Raw genomic sequence first — 17,096 nt, 5'->3', positions numbered from 1 at the left:
CAAATTCTATGTAATACCAAAAAAGGTGAAATTCCTCCTATATTTTGCATATACAAGATCTTGGCTGTCCAGATTCTCCTCCTCAAAGAAAATTAATAACATATACACAAAGGAAAATTTACTGTTGTTTATTACATAGAATAAGTGATAAATATTAGAGATCCTGTTCTATAAACTGATATTGCCTTGAAACTGTGGGTATTTATTGATAGCAAAAAACAAATGGCTGGAGGAACTCAGTCATTTGATCAACATCTGTGGGGTTGGGGGGAAGGAATTCTCAACGTTTCAGGTTGAGAACCTGCATCAGAATTGAGGGTAGAAAGAGAAGATGGCCAGTAAAAAGAGGAGAGACGGAGGGGTAAGACGGGGCAGTAGGTGATAGATGGACTGAGGAGGGGGTGAGGGATGATGGGCAGAGGGAGATGTGGGGGGGGGAGTGGTGGAGTTGGGAGACAGAAGCAGGTGGGTGAAAGAAATAAAACAATAAAGGAGGGGTGGGCGAAGGTGGAGGCAGAGGCGGGAGGGTGATAAGCGGGGACATGAAGGTCACAAGTGCTGGAATAAGATAAGTAAGGAAGTTGATAATGGGAACCATTAAGGGAAAGATGAAGGGCAGATGGACCCAGATGGGAGAGTAAATACGGTGGGCGACATGTGCGAGTTGTAGGTTGATAGAACCAGGAGGATGATGGGGACAAAAATGTGGTGATGGGGGAGCTGGAGGGGAGGTATGGGAAAGGGAACAAAAATGTGAGGGCCATAATTGGGGATGAGAGAGAGAGAGAAAGCGACTGTAAGGGTTACCTGAAACTAAAAAAATTCAATGTTCATACCAATTGATATCCTGAATTCCAGGATTGCTTTTTCCTGACATTAAAGGTCAACAACAATATGGGCACTGACAATCTAGTGGTAGGTTCATACCTCTGTATAATATGAATGATAACTAATTCTGTTCAGTTAATTTGAGAGCAATTCAGTAGACAGGATGAGGTATTTAACATAAGCCTCTTGAGTTGTGATGTGGGTTATTGTTTTTGCAGTCATAGAGAAGTGTGGTTCTTGGCAAATTTGAAAATCCCAGTTCAAGATAAATATTTGAAATACATCAAAAGAAAAAGATTTTGAAGCCATAACCCCAAATAACATCAGCCCCTGAACTCAACACCAAATACAGAAGTGTAATGTCATTCCATCTACCTTCTGTCTAGAAAACCTGTATTTTCAATCAGTGCACCAAATGCCTCTTAATGGACTCCAAAGTATTTGAATCACTTTTGTGTATCTACAATCACTCCTTTCATGGTACAAGTGCTGGTGCTCTATCTGTATACTTGCTTGTGGTACTTCCATGACATGATTTAAAATAGTGTTATGGCTATCCCATTTATTTGTCTTTTAATATCTGTGTACCTCCATTAGGCCACTTCTCATTTGGACTGAAGAGCCCAAATTCATTTCTTGTCAATCAGTACATTGTGGTCACTACATTTCCCTGGTAGAGAAGTAGCTATATATTCCTCAATGTCATGATCCTGGAAATGTAAAGGAATTAGGCCATGTGAAAAGTGGGAAGCAATCTGCCACAGTCTTCTGAATAAGCACTTCTAAGGCAGGGAAAGCTAATGTAACACAGAGAAAGGTAAAGTTCACTGTAAGCTGCCTATATAAAATAAGGAGGATAGAACACCAAAACAAAACTTGCTTATAAACTGGACTCACTTGCACGTGTTTCTTTTGTGTGAATCTTGTATAAAACAATATTGTGATATTTGTTGCATCTATTTCCTGTTGGGTTCCTGTCCATTGGGAAAATTGGAGTGGGCACATCTATTGTGATTCATCCTAACATGGACATCATTTCCCTATTGTCATTGATTCATCATCAGTGTGTCTGGTGCTCTTTACTTCCTCTCTGACAGAAATTGGATCAAAAGGTCACTAAGTTAGACCTTAATTTTTCACTCACATGCAGCATATGGACAGTCATATCTGAATTAAAGGTGCAGCATTTTTATATCCACTGACCCCTCCTCACCACAGTTAATTTTCTTTGCTGATTGTTTCAACACAGGCAGCACTGACTCTGACCATGGCTCCTCTACAATACACACAGTGGTATATGATGTGGTGATCTGTTGCTCACAGTATCTTGGGGCCACTTGTGATACAGGGCCTGGTCACACCACCCTATAATGTGGGAGGCATTCTCCATGAGGAGATTTTGATGCTATTCCACACTCTGTTTTCATTTCCACTCCCCCCCCACCCCCCCAACTCTCCGCAGCTTTCCACTCTATTTTCTCTTCTCTTCACTGCAGCTTGTGTGCTCCACTGTGTAACATGTAAAGGAATATGTAGGAAAAGTAGGTAAGTTAGGAAACAATGTGGCTGACTGTTAAATGCCTCCTGAACTGATCTAGTAAGTCACTCAGTTTGGAGCCCAATTGGCAGCATTTACTGCACATTTTTAATTGCCCTCAAACTCATAAAGGTATGTTAACATGGCAACCTAAACTAAAATATGAAGGGAAACGAACCATCTAAATAACAGTGAGAAAGCAAAAGGGAAGCATAGGTGCTGCTTGAAAGAAAACAGGAACCTCTGAAAGACGTCTTACAATGGTTATCAAAAGGTATGCAAGGAAAATAAAACAATACAATTACTGACACAAAACATAATGGTGAGAAATTCTTCCAGTACATTAATAGTGAGTTAGACATTCGGGGATGAGGAGCAGATCTTAAGGATGACAGTAGAGATGGAAATAAGGATGAACATGCTCTATATACCCTATTTGTCGAAGTAATTTAACTTGCTCGTCTTTAAGAGATTACAACAGTTCACAAAGGTGACCTGCCACCAATCTTTCAAAAAGGAGCAAATTTTAAAAAAGAGCAGACTTGAGCACCTCAATATCAACAAGATGAAGGCAGTAGATAGAATTAAATAAGGAGCATCCAATCTGCCAAGACATAAATAAGAAAAAAAATATTTTAATAGGATAAGCATTTTAAATTACAAATTACAAATTGGGTCTTGCAAGAGTGGCATCAGGTGGATCTATGCTGCAGACAGATGTAAAGGGAGAATTGCTGTTAGCATGAGAGAGCACAGCTGTACTGCAATATAGTAAATGTAATCAAATTAAAAAAAATGCTGGGAGGCATCCACATGGATAACTGCAGTATATTTTTCTTTTTAAGACATGCATTCTTACTGAAAAATAAGTTCTACAGTAAATTACACTTCATTCCCTAAAACAAATCTGATTAACTGGCACTTTGTGTCTCAATTTTGGCATTATTAAGATTGAAATCTCCAAGTCATTATCAGCAAAAGCTGTTCTTTCAAAGCTAAAACCATCTAGGCCTTTTATCCATAGGAAATTTGTGTAAATTCACTCGCCGCTTTGCTTTCAGCTGCTCTTCTCTGGATGCCATTACATTGATACCTATTTACCTCTCTGCTGTAAGGAAATTGTCAATCTTGTTGAAGTCTTGTTTGTGAATCTGGGGTCAAGCCATTACTAGCTACTGATTCTGTTTCTTGAAGTTTGTCTCACAGATAATGGTCTGCTCAGTGAATGCAGTTTCACTGAATGGGGCAGCTGATATTCCAAGACATAGCGCCACTAGCAATTATGTTGAAAAGCCAGAGATAGATTTAAACAACAGAAGGGCTGTACTTTGGTCATCAGTGGTTTAAGTGGAATAAATCTTCTGACTAGATGACTGGAACTAGAGGTGAAATTTGTGAAATGTTGGAATTATGAGCCATCAAGTACTCTATAAAATCCAACTAATACAATGTGTACATTTAAAAGGGGAGGTCAATCTAATTGGGCAAGTACCAATTCCATCAATTTTACACCAATAATTGATAAAACACTGAAATAATTTCTAACATTGATTTTTTGACTATTTATAGCCTGTATATTTTAGATTACTCAGGAGATGAGGTTGAATAAGTCTTCACTAATCGGCAAGCTTTCAGTAATGTGCTCCAGGATAAGGAATAGGGCAACGTTTCTGATAATTATTTTTAGCAACTCCTCTGAACTTTTCCTTCCATTAAAAAAAATCTCCTTCCTTCCATTAAAAAAAAATCTCCTTCCTTCCATTAAAAAAATCTCCTTCCAGTCTTTGATAACCAATGGACCCTCAAACTTTAGAGCTCCAGTTTAGATTTAGGTTATTATTTGTTGGGCAAAAAATGGGTAACTGTGACAGTAATAAGCTACATAAGTCTTTACAGTAAAAAATCTTTCCACTTTGCTTCTCATCCAGAAGATAATATAAATTTACAATTTACCACTATGCTGTTTTCTCCAGAATGCTATTCTATAATCGATGTTTCATCTATTTCCTATTACTATGTGTTTTGAAATTGGATTTACCTATTCTCTGGAAAACTTGAAATTGATTCAGATGCAAACAACTACAACTGTTTAAATGCATCCAGAATAGTTACCAGGACTTCTCTAGATAATAAGTATCATTGACCACATTTATAAATAACAGGTTGTCATGTGCATAAATGTCTTTTTTTTTTGTTTTTTGATTGCAGTTTGGCTTTTCTCCACTATACAGATGGGTGATTAAACATGAAACCTTTGTATTAAGTTAGGCATGGGAGAAGATTCTGCCTCCAGTCAACCTTTAAGTTGGTTATGTATTGCAACTGAGTTTAAAGGGACTTTAGCAAAACTATACCAAAAGAAAAATCACATTTAATCTTTAGGATTAATTAGAAAATAAGTAGCCAATCTGCTTCAGAAAGGGAATATTCTACCTGACCAATCTCTAATTTTCTTTTGACGAAATGTCATTTCAAATGGACTGAAATCAGATCTATGACAAGATGTAGATGTTTGTAAAATTTTTGATAATTGTTTTTGTGTGAAGCTGTGATTAAAATTTGAAAGCAATAGATATACAAAAAAAATCTGGATGTGATACAAAATAAAGAAGCAACAGTGAGATACGACTGTAGATGCTTTTGAACAACAGAAGACTTGTATTTTTTGGTTGCTATTAGGTTAAGTAAAGCAACTACTTCAGTCTGATGATAGAGTACTTTGGAATTAAAGTGGTCATTATTAACATACTGTGAATAGTTCAGAAGTGGTGAAGCTGACAGTAATATATGAGGGGTTTAAATGGATTCAACAAACCAAAGCAGTATAAGGGCTATACTCCCATTGATTGCAATGGAAAGGAATGCAGAGAGAGCCTTGGATAAGTGATCATTTAAAGAAAGATTTCAGATAGGTTATTTCTTTATTTTTTTTTCGAAACCTTCACCAGAACATTCATTCTTATGACTTGACAATTTAGATTTCAAAGTGTTTGAAGGTGTTTGAAAGTATTTGGAATCAGTTAAAAGTATTTAAATGTTTTTATAAGTGTCCTAAGTTTTTTGTTAAAGCTACTTAACTTAGTTTCCTTGTTAAGCTTCAATTGGTTTTGAATGTCTTGGGAACACTTGATTATGTTTAAAAGATTCAAGTCTTTGGCAGTTTTGGCTATGCTTGCAATTTCTTGTGACTTTCTGTGAAGACTGCCCCAAAAAACCTGTCACCTAACTTTTTAAAAAGCTGTGACTCTCCCAATGTGGAGTATGGCCAGTCACAGCATCATCATTCATCTTGGGAATCGGAGTACAGCTGTGTAACTTTTTAAAAAGCTGTGACTCTCCCAATGTGGAGTATGGCCAGTCACAGCATCATCATTCATCTTGGGAATCGGAGTACAGCTGTGTAATTTACAAAGATCAACTGCAAGCTTTACCAACAACAAGCTATAATCTTCTGTTGAATAACATGGACTGATTGACTAGAAATTTCAACTGCATAATTCTTTTTACAATGTTATGCAAATAACTTTTTTTTCATGAGTGAAATATGATAATGACCATTTTCAGATTATTCTGTGTTATTTGGTAAAGTCAAGCAAGCATTTTGTGTTGTGAGCCATCCTTTCAATCACAGCATGATTTTGCCTACAATCAGTGTGCCAACAGTGAGACCTGCAAGGTGAGTATAATACAGAAAAAGGCCTGTTTATCTAGCACATGCTGAACTGATTGTGTGCCAGTTAAACAAATATACAAGGAGATGATGGAAATTTAGCTTGCACTTTGTTCATATCTTGTTGCATTTATTCAGAATTCTATTTCTCAGGATCTTGTTGGATTTCCTTAAGATCGTTCTGCACTTCCCTCGGGCTGTCATCTTGACCACAATGGCAAGTCCTAGAAGGTTTCTTGGGTAAATAATGGATATTAGCCTGCTTACTTGACTCTTACAGTTTTTGCAAACACATTGTGTGCAAAATGTGCTGCTGCATAACTTCATGCTCTGGATAACCAGGCTGTGTTTCTACACATTGTAGGATTTTATTGAATGCTGAAACAGTGGTAATGCAAGTCACTTTATAATCTTCATGAAGTACATCTTAAGTCTTTGTCACTTTCAGCTTTCTAGCATCTCTACGTCAGTTAAAACGTGTGAAACCTTAAATTCTTTACTCTTCCATATCTTTAAAACTTAGATGTTGCACTGGGTTTGTAAAGGGAACATTCTTTACCAGGTTAACAGCTTCTGCTGTTGTTTACTTTTGGTGGCAATCATTAAAGACCTCATTCTTCTTTATCAGAAGGCCTTTCGGCAAACAATACAGTCAACCACAATTTTCTTTAAGCTCTTCTTAAAGCTTCACATTTAACTAAACCCCATGCACCAGCAACATCATAAATTATATTTTAATCCTCTAAAGTGTCTAGAAGTCTCAAATAGTGCCATCTTGATTTATCAGCTTCTTTAGAAAATACTCCCTATGACAACACCATGTTTTAAATGATGCCTTGGTCGATAAATTTTCAAAGATGTTATTGCAGGGGGTAAGAAAGTGGCAAATATATCTTATGGAGCAGAAGATGGAAATCTGAAACAAAAATAAAGTATGTCAGAGTACTAAACAGGTCAGCAGCATCAGTCAGAAGAGAAACATTTAATTTTTCAGTTCAAGAATTCTTCATTAAAACCATAAAAATGAGATGACAAGCTTGTGGAGAGGGAAAGGTGAAGCAAACACAGATAGGATCTGAAATGCCAATTCTATTACTTGCCTCATTGATATTGCCTGTCCCCAAAAACAAACTCTGATTGGCAAGGACATGTGGAATAGTTGTATTTCATTTTTTTTGGTATTTCTTGAAACTATTCTTTCACAACAGGCACAAATGTTTGATGGAACCAATAATGAAAAAAAATTCTCTGTCTATAATTCATTGCTTTGAACTTTGTATTTCACCCCTTTTGAAAGCTCTAGTGTGTTTATATGTGCTGACCACTGAAGTTTACTGTGAGTTCCTGTGGCATTAACACATAGTAGAACAGTCACTTGATCTTTGTTTGCTTAAATCCAGCAGGACTTATTTTACCAGCACCAGCAAGAATAGAAGTAGGGAGACATCGCTTCATTCTCAGTGTACAATTATCCTGGATACAAATCATGTTCTTTCATTAACTCATTGGAGAAATTGCAATATTCTGCTGTTTCATAAACTGCCGATTTTTGCTCTTGTGATACATCCAGTCATTAGAAAATACACTTGGTTCTTTTGGGCCCATTTCATCATAAAAACATTCTGGCCTTTTCAGTGAGGAGCACTGGCCTGTTGCGGTTGGATGCCCTCAGAATGTTTGTGCAAATCCTTTGTCTAAAACACTGTCTAGATAATCCAGTTTAGGTTTGTGCAGAGGACACTGTACGTCTATCTAGTTACTCGTCCCTGAACTTGTGATCCAGCCTGACCCTCTGACTTAATTATTTTACCCCAACTGATTTCCTGGTTCCTAGCCTCCAATCACTCCCTCAACCCCTCCATAAACAACATTGGAGGTGTAGTTCCCCAGCATGCCCCTCTCCACTACCCCTGCCCCTCAACTTAGCCATTACTGGTACATCGCAAAACCTTATTCCTTTCCTCTTGTGCCTTCTCCCCCCCCCCCCCCCCCCCCCCCCCCCCCGCCAACTCCTGAATATACACAGAACTACAATGCAGCATTCTAATCCCTCCATAACAAACATAACAATTTTAATCCGCATTGGATTGTCACCCTACAATAAAATAGACCCTGGCATTTGACCAGGCACCTGCACGGGTACTTAAGTGAGCAAGGCACAGAGAACTATGGAATTAATGCAGGCAACTGGGATTTGAATAGATAGGCATGACGGTTATGATATCCATTACAAATTGAATCAAGTAAGCAACAAGAACATCAACATTCACAAGCCACCTCAATAATCTCTCAATGTTGTCATCTGAAAGGGAACCATGGGGTTCACTGAACAACAGGCCTACTCAACAGCATGCTACAAAGACCTGTGATGTAGAGTGAAGAAGAGAGATGATGCCTGAAGATATTTGCCTAATTTATTAATACAATTTCATTAACTAGTTAATGGACAAACTTGTAGAAAGTGTATGGGATTTATGATTAATTATTACGAAATAGTCATTTTTTTGACTCGAAATTAACCTTTGTAGTATTTTCTGAATTATGCTAAACATGCATCAAAATGGTATGGGTTTGTATTACTACACTGGAGTTGTTTACTATTGTCCAGTGTAATCAGACAATAGAATTTTGAGACTAGCTAAGCGGGATGTAGCAGGTATAATCTGTGTTTGAAGCAAGGGTGATTGACCTGAAACATTAATTCTACTTTATTTGCTACAAAGAATGCTGCATGACCAGGTGAGTATTACCAGCACTTGCAATTTTTATTTCTGGACAGTTTGTGCCAACTCTTGTTAACCTCAAGCCCAACCAAAATAGCACTCCTGGCTATGACACTGGCGACAGGCAAAGGACTTTGTGTATGTGGTACAGATGTAAAAGGAATCCAATATTTATGGATGCAGTGGACTGAAGGGCCGGTGTCTGTGCTGTACAACGCTCCATGACTCTCAACAGGGAAGTTGATGACTAATTCAGTTGTAGCATCATTTGATGTGTTGAAGAATAGTAATTAGAAAGATAATATAACATAAAATGTTACAGCTGTGACTTAAAATGCAAGAATAATACAATTATTCTTTAAAAAAATGACCAAAAATATATTAAAATATCTAATTTTAAATATGATTTGAATCAGTGACAATTTGCAGAATGTCAATAGTGTAGAGTATGGTTACCCTTGAAATTTGTGAGGCAACTCCTTTGAATTTCTCAGTACCTCATGAATCTGTCTCTGTCCGAATACCATTCACTACTTGTGGCAAGCACAAACCTGTAACACTCATTACTGTTTCTACTGTATGACCTTTTTGATTGGAGAATTAAAATTACAGACATGGATTTGGTGATTACACAGTGATCGTTGGATTAGTAACCCAGAGGTCTAGACTAACAATCTGGAGATTAGAATTCAAATCCCAACACAGCAGTTGTGGAATTTAAATTCAGTTAATAATCTAGAATTCAAATAAAAACAAGTAGTTTTAGTCATGGTGACTACAAAGCTATTGAATTGTCAACAGATCCCATTTTGTTCAACAAGATCCTTCTGGAGAGGAAATTTGCCAGGCCTTCAGATGACTTCAGACTCGGAGCAGTGAATCTTTATTATTTTTTTCATATAGTATGAGACTTGTCTCTTTTTATTTGCTAATTAGGAATTCAGCTGCTGTACTCATAAGTTCTGTTGACATGCTTGGCCAATAGAGTCTGTCACAGACTCTACCAATCTGACATTCTACAGTGAATAGTCTTTATGCAGCACAGCTACTACTGTGACTAAGAAGTCTTTTAGACATTATTTAATGGCTAAGAGTTATTGATTCTTGTGAACAACAGTCTATTTCAATATTCATCACATCCTGGTCATAAATATAGACTTCAGAATTAACATGGTGAACATAAGTACTAAAAGTTCCTTTCTTTGTCTTAGTTGCTATTAATACGCTTGATGTCATGGGTGATTGTCTAGACTGAGATGCATTGCACTGTAGAGCTGGTTTCTTAGATTATGATGCATGTGATCTGACATGCTACTGACGACTACTTTGAATTGTTGCAGCACCACTTCTTGGACTCTGTCCAGAATCATTCCATCTTTCCATGTCAAATCTCTGAGTGGTTTCACTGTCTGACAGGTGTGGGATAAATTTACTCAAATATTGAGCAAGTCCAAGCAAATGCTGGATCCCTTTTACATCTGCATGACATACACAAAATCCTTTGCCTGTCACCAATGTCATAGCCAGGAGTGCTATTTTGGTTGGGCTTGAGATTAATGAGAACAGGCGCAAACTGTCCAGAAATAAAAACTGCAAGTGCTGGTAATACTCACCTGGTCATGCAGCATTTTTCATAGGGGGGACAAAAAAGCAGAATTAATGTTTCAGGTCAATCACACTTGATCAGAATACACTTGTACATGATAAATCCCGCTTAGTTTGTCTAGAAATTCTATTGTCTGATTACACTGGACAATAGTAAACAACTACAATATAGTGATAGTAACCCATACCATTTTGATCCATGTTTAACCTAAGATTAGTTTTAGTATATTTCCTTATCATGAACTGTAAACACTTAATAATGCTAAAATGCATTAAGTACTTTACAAAGCCATTAAACAACATAAGTTTTACTATGTGTAAATAGGCATTTGGACATGGGTATTCTGTAATGTAATTAATACATTTAGCACTTCTACACAAAGTTTAAAGTGACAGTGTGCATGTCTACCGTAAGATATGACAAACTGAATAAAACCTCAGCATGTGAACAGTTTACAGAACACTAGGAAGCATCATTCAGAAAATACTACAAAGATTAATTTTGTGCATCAAAAATTGATTATTTTATAATACTTAACCATAAATCCCATACATATTGTACAAGTTTGTCCATTAACTATTTAATTAACTTGTATTAATAAATCAGACGAATATCTTCAGGCATCCTCTTTCTCCTTCACTCTACGTCACAGGTCTTGCTATTGAGTAGTCCTGTTGTCCAGTGGACCCCATGGTTTCCTTTCAGATGACATCGTTGAGAGACTATTGAGGTGGCTTGTGAACATTGATGTTCTTTTTGCTTACTTCATTCAATTTGTAGTGGAGAAGAACTTTTCTATGGAAAATTGGAAAGGTGATCAGCACCTTTTAAAAGGGTGTTAACATGAGGAAAATGTCCACATTGCAGTTGTCTAACACATCACTCATGTTAGCTGTGTAAACAAATCCCACTGCTGTATCTCAGAGTACCCCTTATGTATTTATCTGACACACACTGCAGCAACCTCTTGTTTAGATATCTTGACATTTTATGTCCACATTTGCATAGTTCATTTTTGTGGCTTCATGCAATTCAGATTTGATTTTGTGTGGCAATAATGAGGCTTTAGCTTCTTGAAGCTGATACTGCTTATCTGTATTTTCAGTGAGTTTTAAAAGATAAATTTGGACTTAATTAAAAGTTTAAATAGCTCCAAAAAGTTTCCTATAGTTAGAGCTTTGTAGGAATCCTGGCTCTCTCTATAGAACCATACAGCACAAAACAGGCCCTTTGGCCCACCATGTTGTGCCGTCCATCAAACCACCCTCACACTACCTAACCCCTTCCTCCCGCATATCCCCCCATCCCACACTCCTCCATATGCCTATCCAACAAGCTCTTGAACCTGTTCAATGTATCTGCCTCCACCACCACCCCAGGCAGTGCATTCCATGCACCAACCACTCTCTGGGTGAAAAACCTCCCCCTGACATCTCCCCTGAACCTCCCACCCATAACCTTAAAGCCATGACCTCTCGTCTTGAGCATTGGTGCCCTGGGAAGGAGGCACTGACTGTCTACTCTATCTATTCCTCTCAGTATTTTATATACCTCTATCATGTCTCCTCTCATCCTCCTCCTTTCCAGTGAATAAAGCCCTAGCACCTTAAGCCTCTCCTCATATTCAATACTCTCCAATCCAGGCAGCATCCTGGTAAATCTCCTCTGCACCCTCTCCAACGCCTCCACATCCTTCCTATAATGAGGCGACCAGAACTGAACACAGTACTCTAAGTGTGGCCTAACTAGAGTTTTGTAAAGCTGCATCATCACCTCGCAGCTCTTAAACTCAATCCCGCGACTTATGAAAGCCAACATCCCATTGGCCTTCTTAACTGCTCTTTCCACCTGTGAGGCAACTTTCAACGAACTGTGAATATGAACCCCCAGATCCCTCTGCTCCTCCACACTGCCAAGTACCTTGCCATTCACCCAGTACTCTGCCCTGGAGTTTGTCCTTCCAAAGTGTACCACCTCACACTTCTCTGGATTGAACTCCATCTGCCACTTGTCAGCCCAGCTCTGCATCCTATCAATATCCCTCTGTAAGCTCCGACAGCCCTCCACACTATCCACAACACTGCCGATCTTAGTGTTGTCCGCAAACTTACTAACCTAGCCCTCCACCCCCTCATCTAAGTCATCTATAAATATCACAAAAGGTAGAGGTCCCAGAACCGATCCCTGCGGGACACCACTAGTCACTGCCTTCCAATCCGAGGGCACTCCTTCCACCACAACCCTCTGCTTTCTACATGCAAGCCAATTCCTAATCCACACAGCCAAGCTTCCTTGGATCCCTCGGCCTCTGACCTTCTGAAGAAGCCTACCATGAGGAACCTTATCAAATGCCTTACTAAAATCCATGTAAACCACATCCACCGCACTGCCCTCATCAATCTTCCTGGTCACCTCCTCAAAGAACTCTATCAGGCTTGTGAGGCAAGATCTTCCCTTCACAAAGCCATGCTGGCTGTCCCTAATCAGTCCATGATTCTCAAGGTGTTCATAAATCCTATCCCTTAGAATCCTTTCTAACAGCTTACCCACCACAGACGTGAGACTCACCTGTCTATAATTCCCTGGCCTATCCCTATTACCTTTTTTGAACAAGGGGACAACATTCGCAACCCTCCAATCCTCCGGCACCATCCCCGTGGACAACGAGGACTCAAAGAGCCTCACCAGCGGCTCAACAATCTCCTCCCTAGCCTCTCGAAGCAGCCTGGGGAAAATCCCGTCAGGCCCCGGAGATTTATCTGTCTTAATATTATTTAACAACTTCAACACATCCTCTCTCTTGATATCTACAACCTCGAGAACATCACCCCTACCAGCACTCCTTTCCGCATCATCAAGACCCCTCTCCCTGGTGAATACCGAAGAGAAGTACTCATTGAGAACTTCTCCCACTTCCGCCGCCTCCAGGCAAATTCTCCCACCTTTGTCCTTAATCGGACCTACCTTTACCCTAGCCATCCTCCTACCCTTCACGTACTTGAAAAAGGCCTTGGGATTTTCCTTAACCCTACTAGCCAAAGCCTTTTCATGTCCCCTTCTAGCTCTCCTCAGCCCTTTCTTAGGTTCCTTCCTCGCTACCCTATATTCCTCATGGGCCCTGTCTGAACCTTGCTGCTTATACCTCACGTATACTACCTTCTTCTCCCTAACAAGTCGTTCCACCTCTCTCGTCACCCACGGTTCCTTCACCCTGCCATTCCTTCTCTCCCTCACCGGGACATATTTATCCCTAACATCCTGCATAAGATCCCTGAACATCGACCACATCTCCATGGTACATTCTCCTTCAAAAAGGACATCCCAATTTCCACTCCCAAGTTCTCTCCTTATAGCCTCGTAGTTCGCCCTTCCCCAATTGAAAAACCTCTTGTCCTCTCTGCACCTGTCCCTGTCCATGACAATTTTAAAGGTTATGGAGCAATGGTCACTGTCCCCCAAATGCTCACCCACCAATAGATCCTTCACCTGTCCCGGTTCATTTCCTAAAACTAGATCTAACATATATCCTCATAATGGAATCCCCTGCTTTCTACAAAACATCACTATGTCAAGCAGTACTTTTATATGTTCACAGTTCTTCTCAAGTGAAGACGCATTCATGGCATCTCAATTTTAGCTGCCTATAATTTTCAGATTTTTCCTAGTGTAATGGACTGTGCCTTCTCATGAGTCATGTTTGAATCAAATGCTTTCAGTCCTTAACCCCAGTTTTCTTGAAGGTTTCTTCAAAGTGGGAATCAGACCAATGCCTGCACACTTCGCAAAATGCTGCATTTCTGCTTAAACTGTTTCTTTTTGCCAGAAATCAAGCTAAAGGGGTTTGCCTGCAATTCTGGTTGTGTAGGTGATTCATTTATACCTGATATATCTAAAGTGCAGTGGCCTGTGGATTCAAAATGTTTATGGTTTCAGATATTAATCTGATTGCTAGTGAGTCATCCTGCATTACATCTTCATTTGGGTTTGTTGCATGACACAGTTACTTACACATACAGATTTAAATTGAGAGCATGAAAACAGCAAAACAAATTCTTTACTGGACTAAAATATGCAATAGTATCAAATTTTCTACCTACTCTCTCTGTAGCATGATGCAGAAGAGAAGGATTACATTTGCCTAGAAATTCAATACATAGTGCGGTTTTTTCAGCAGTATGCAATTGTATTTTCTTTTTGTTTTGCTGGAGTTAAACTCGATAACAACTGTTTTGGGTGACTTTCCATCGCTCTGGAAATTCGACTAAGTGTTCCAAGTGGGAGTCACCCTTGTGCCTGAAGTGATTTCAGCATCAGTGGTACATATTCATTGTGCAATGTTCCTTATGGAGCAATGCAGTGGAACTTGGGCTAAGGGCTTTTGGGAGTGACTGTCATTGATCATTCTGGGAACAATTGGGTGGTCCCAATACAATAATGGATTGAGACCTCTATCAACTTAGAACCTTTTAATTGTTCTTCCCATTACCCCACACTGAATCAGCCCACCCCCGTGAAGGGCCTGATGGAGCCTTTATCTAACCCCTCTTCCCCAACCCCTGGAATTTATCTCATTGCTGTTACCAATTCCTTGATGCATTCCTAGGCTCTGCCACGTTGTCCTTGATCCTAGGCCTGGCAAAACTGAACTCTTTCTTCGCTTCCCCTCACCTCCCACTGATCGTGGCTCCACCCAGTCATTCTCTTCCTGTTCAGACCTCGGGCATTGTCAGAGTTCACAGTGGAGCCCATGACCATTGGTGCTCTGCTGCAGCACCTACCCGCTGCATCTGCTTGGATGCAATAAAATTTCCTGGCCCTTATTTTTGTAATTTCATTTTATCATTATTTAATGTCACTCTCTGCTCAGTCAAACAATGGAGGTGGTTGGTACTTCAAGCATTTCTGAAAAATCCAATTGCTGCAAATTCATCTGCGATGATTTCTGTCCTTTCTAGTCCTTCCACCAACTCCTGCATATTCTGTTGGAAAACTTCTGAAGCTGAACTTCAATGGTATTCACTCTCAGTGGTATCAACCAAAGGACACACTGAATTTGATCTGGGAAAATAAAAGCCCAGAAATTCTTGACAATGGAAAATATATTTTTGTTTTCATAGTGGAATGTGATTACAATCATTCCTGAGTCAAATTATCCCATGCTGGAAATTCAACTGGACATTTGAGCACGGATATGCACTTAAAGATGTTATTGCCTATCCGCATGCCTTTAGAATGAGAATGGAAATTAGAACTTGTGATTCTTAGCTGTACACTCACAGAATAACAATATGTTATTAGCACTGAATTCAAAGGGGGTCTTGCTTAGCCCAGAGAGTTCCATTTAATTTAATGATATACCTACTGTCCTTCAAAACGCCATCGTTGTTCTAGAAGACAGAGGGTGATGGTAGAGGGTTAGAACGTAGAAAATAACAGCACAGTACAGGCCCTTCGGCCCACAATGTTGTGCCGATATTTTATCCTGCTCTAAGATCTAACTAACTCTTCCCTCCCACGTAGCCCCCCTTTTCTCTATCATTCATGATAGGACATTATTTTTGCAATTAGATGCCTGTGACTATCAGTGTCCCTCAAGGATCAGTGCTGGGACCTTTTACTGTTTGTAATATATATGAATGACTTGGATGTGGATGTGGGAGGCATGATCAGTAAGTTTGCAGAGTTGTTGATAGTGTGGAATGTAGTCAGAGGTTTGAAAGAGATATCAATATGTTGGTGAAATGGATTGAAAAATAGCAGATGGAGTTTAATCCAGACAAACGTGAGGTGATGCATTTTGGGAGTACCAATGAAGCCTAGGACATACACCATGATTGATAAGGTCTTGAAGTATTGAGGAACAGAGGTACTTTGGTGTACATGTTCATAATCCTTGAAGGTGGCAGTGCACATAGATAATGTGGTTATGAAAGCATATGGTACACTGGCCTTGATTAGTCAGGGCTTTAAATAAAGGAGGAACTTGTGCTCCAACTTTGTAAAACCTTGGTTGGACCTCAGCTAGCACACTTGCCCCAACCCAATGGCCTGACATCTGATCACCAAATCTATGCCACGTGCCTTGCTATCCATGGCACACTTCACAATGATGCAGCACTCTAAGGAAAGTGTGTAAGCCCCATCTATTAGGCCTCGGGCATTACTGATTTTTTAAAAAAATTAAATTAGAAGGTTCATCATTGGTCTGAAGGTGATGATTGAGTAAAGTTATGTTCCTGTTGATTTTAATTGCAGGGAATGACTGTGACTGCCACAGTTAAAAATTTACTGTTTTAAAGAGAACTGCAGATGATTTATTAGTTTAAAAATACTCTTAAATCTTTCCTGTATTTTTACTTTACTTTCCTGTATGTTTGTTACTTTAGATTAAAAGTGTTTAAAATTTAAGTTTGTGTTTAACTTTTTTTGAATATTTTTAAGTCTCAGAAATATTCTGTTATTAAGAGGATAAACTTATTGGCAGTTCTGGCTAAGTATGGAAGTCTGACTTAGCTGACTTCATTTCTTTCCTCACTTTGTGAGCAAGACCGGGTTTGGCTGTTCCATGGGGTGCCCGTTTTACAAAGATTTTTCCCAGCATTTTCCATAAAATTCCATTATGGTGATAATCACAAGGGGGTCATAATATTTTCTCTTAATTATATCTGTCAACTTGGCACTGGCTGGAAATTCCAGCTGCATACTCCTCTAGACAGATGGAAATTAGAGAGT

Source organism: Pristis pectinata, chromosome 8 (genome assembly GCF_009764475.1).
Source record: "Pristis pectinata isolate sPriPec2 chromosome 8, sPriPec2.1.pri, whole genome shotgun sequence".
NCBI lineage: Eukaryota > Metazoa > Chordata > Chondrichthyes > Rhinopristiformes > Pristidae > Pristis > Pristis pectinata.
The sequence above is the reverse complement of the archived record's forward strand: the minus strand, read 5'-3'. Positions refer to the sequence as shown.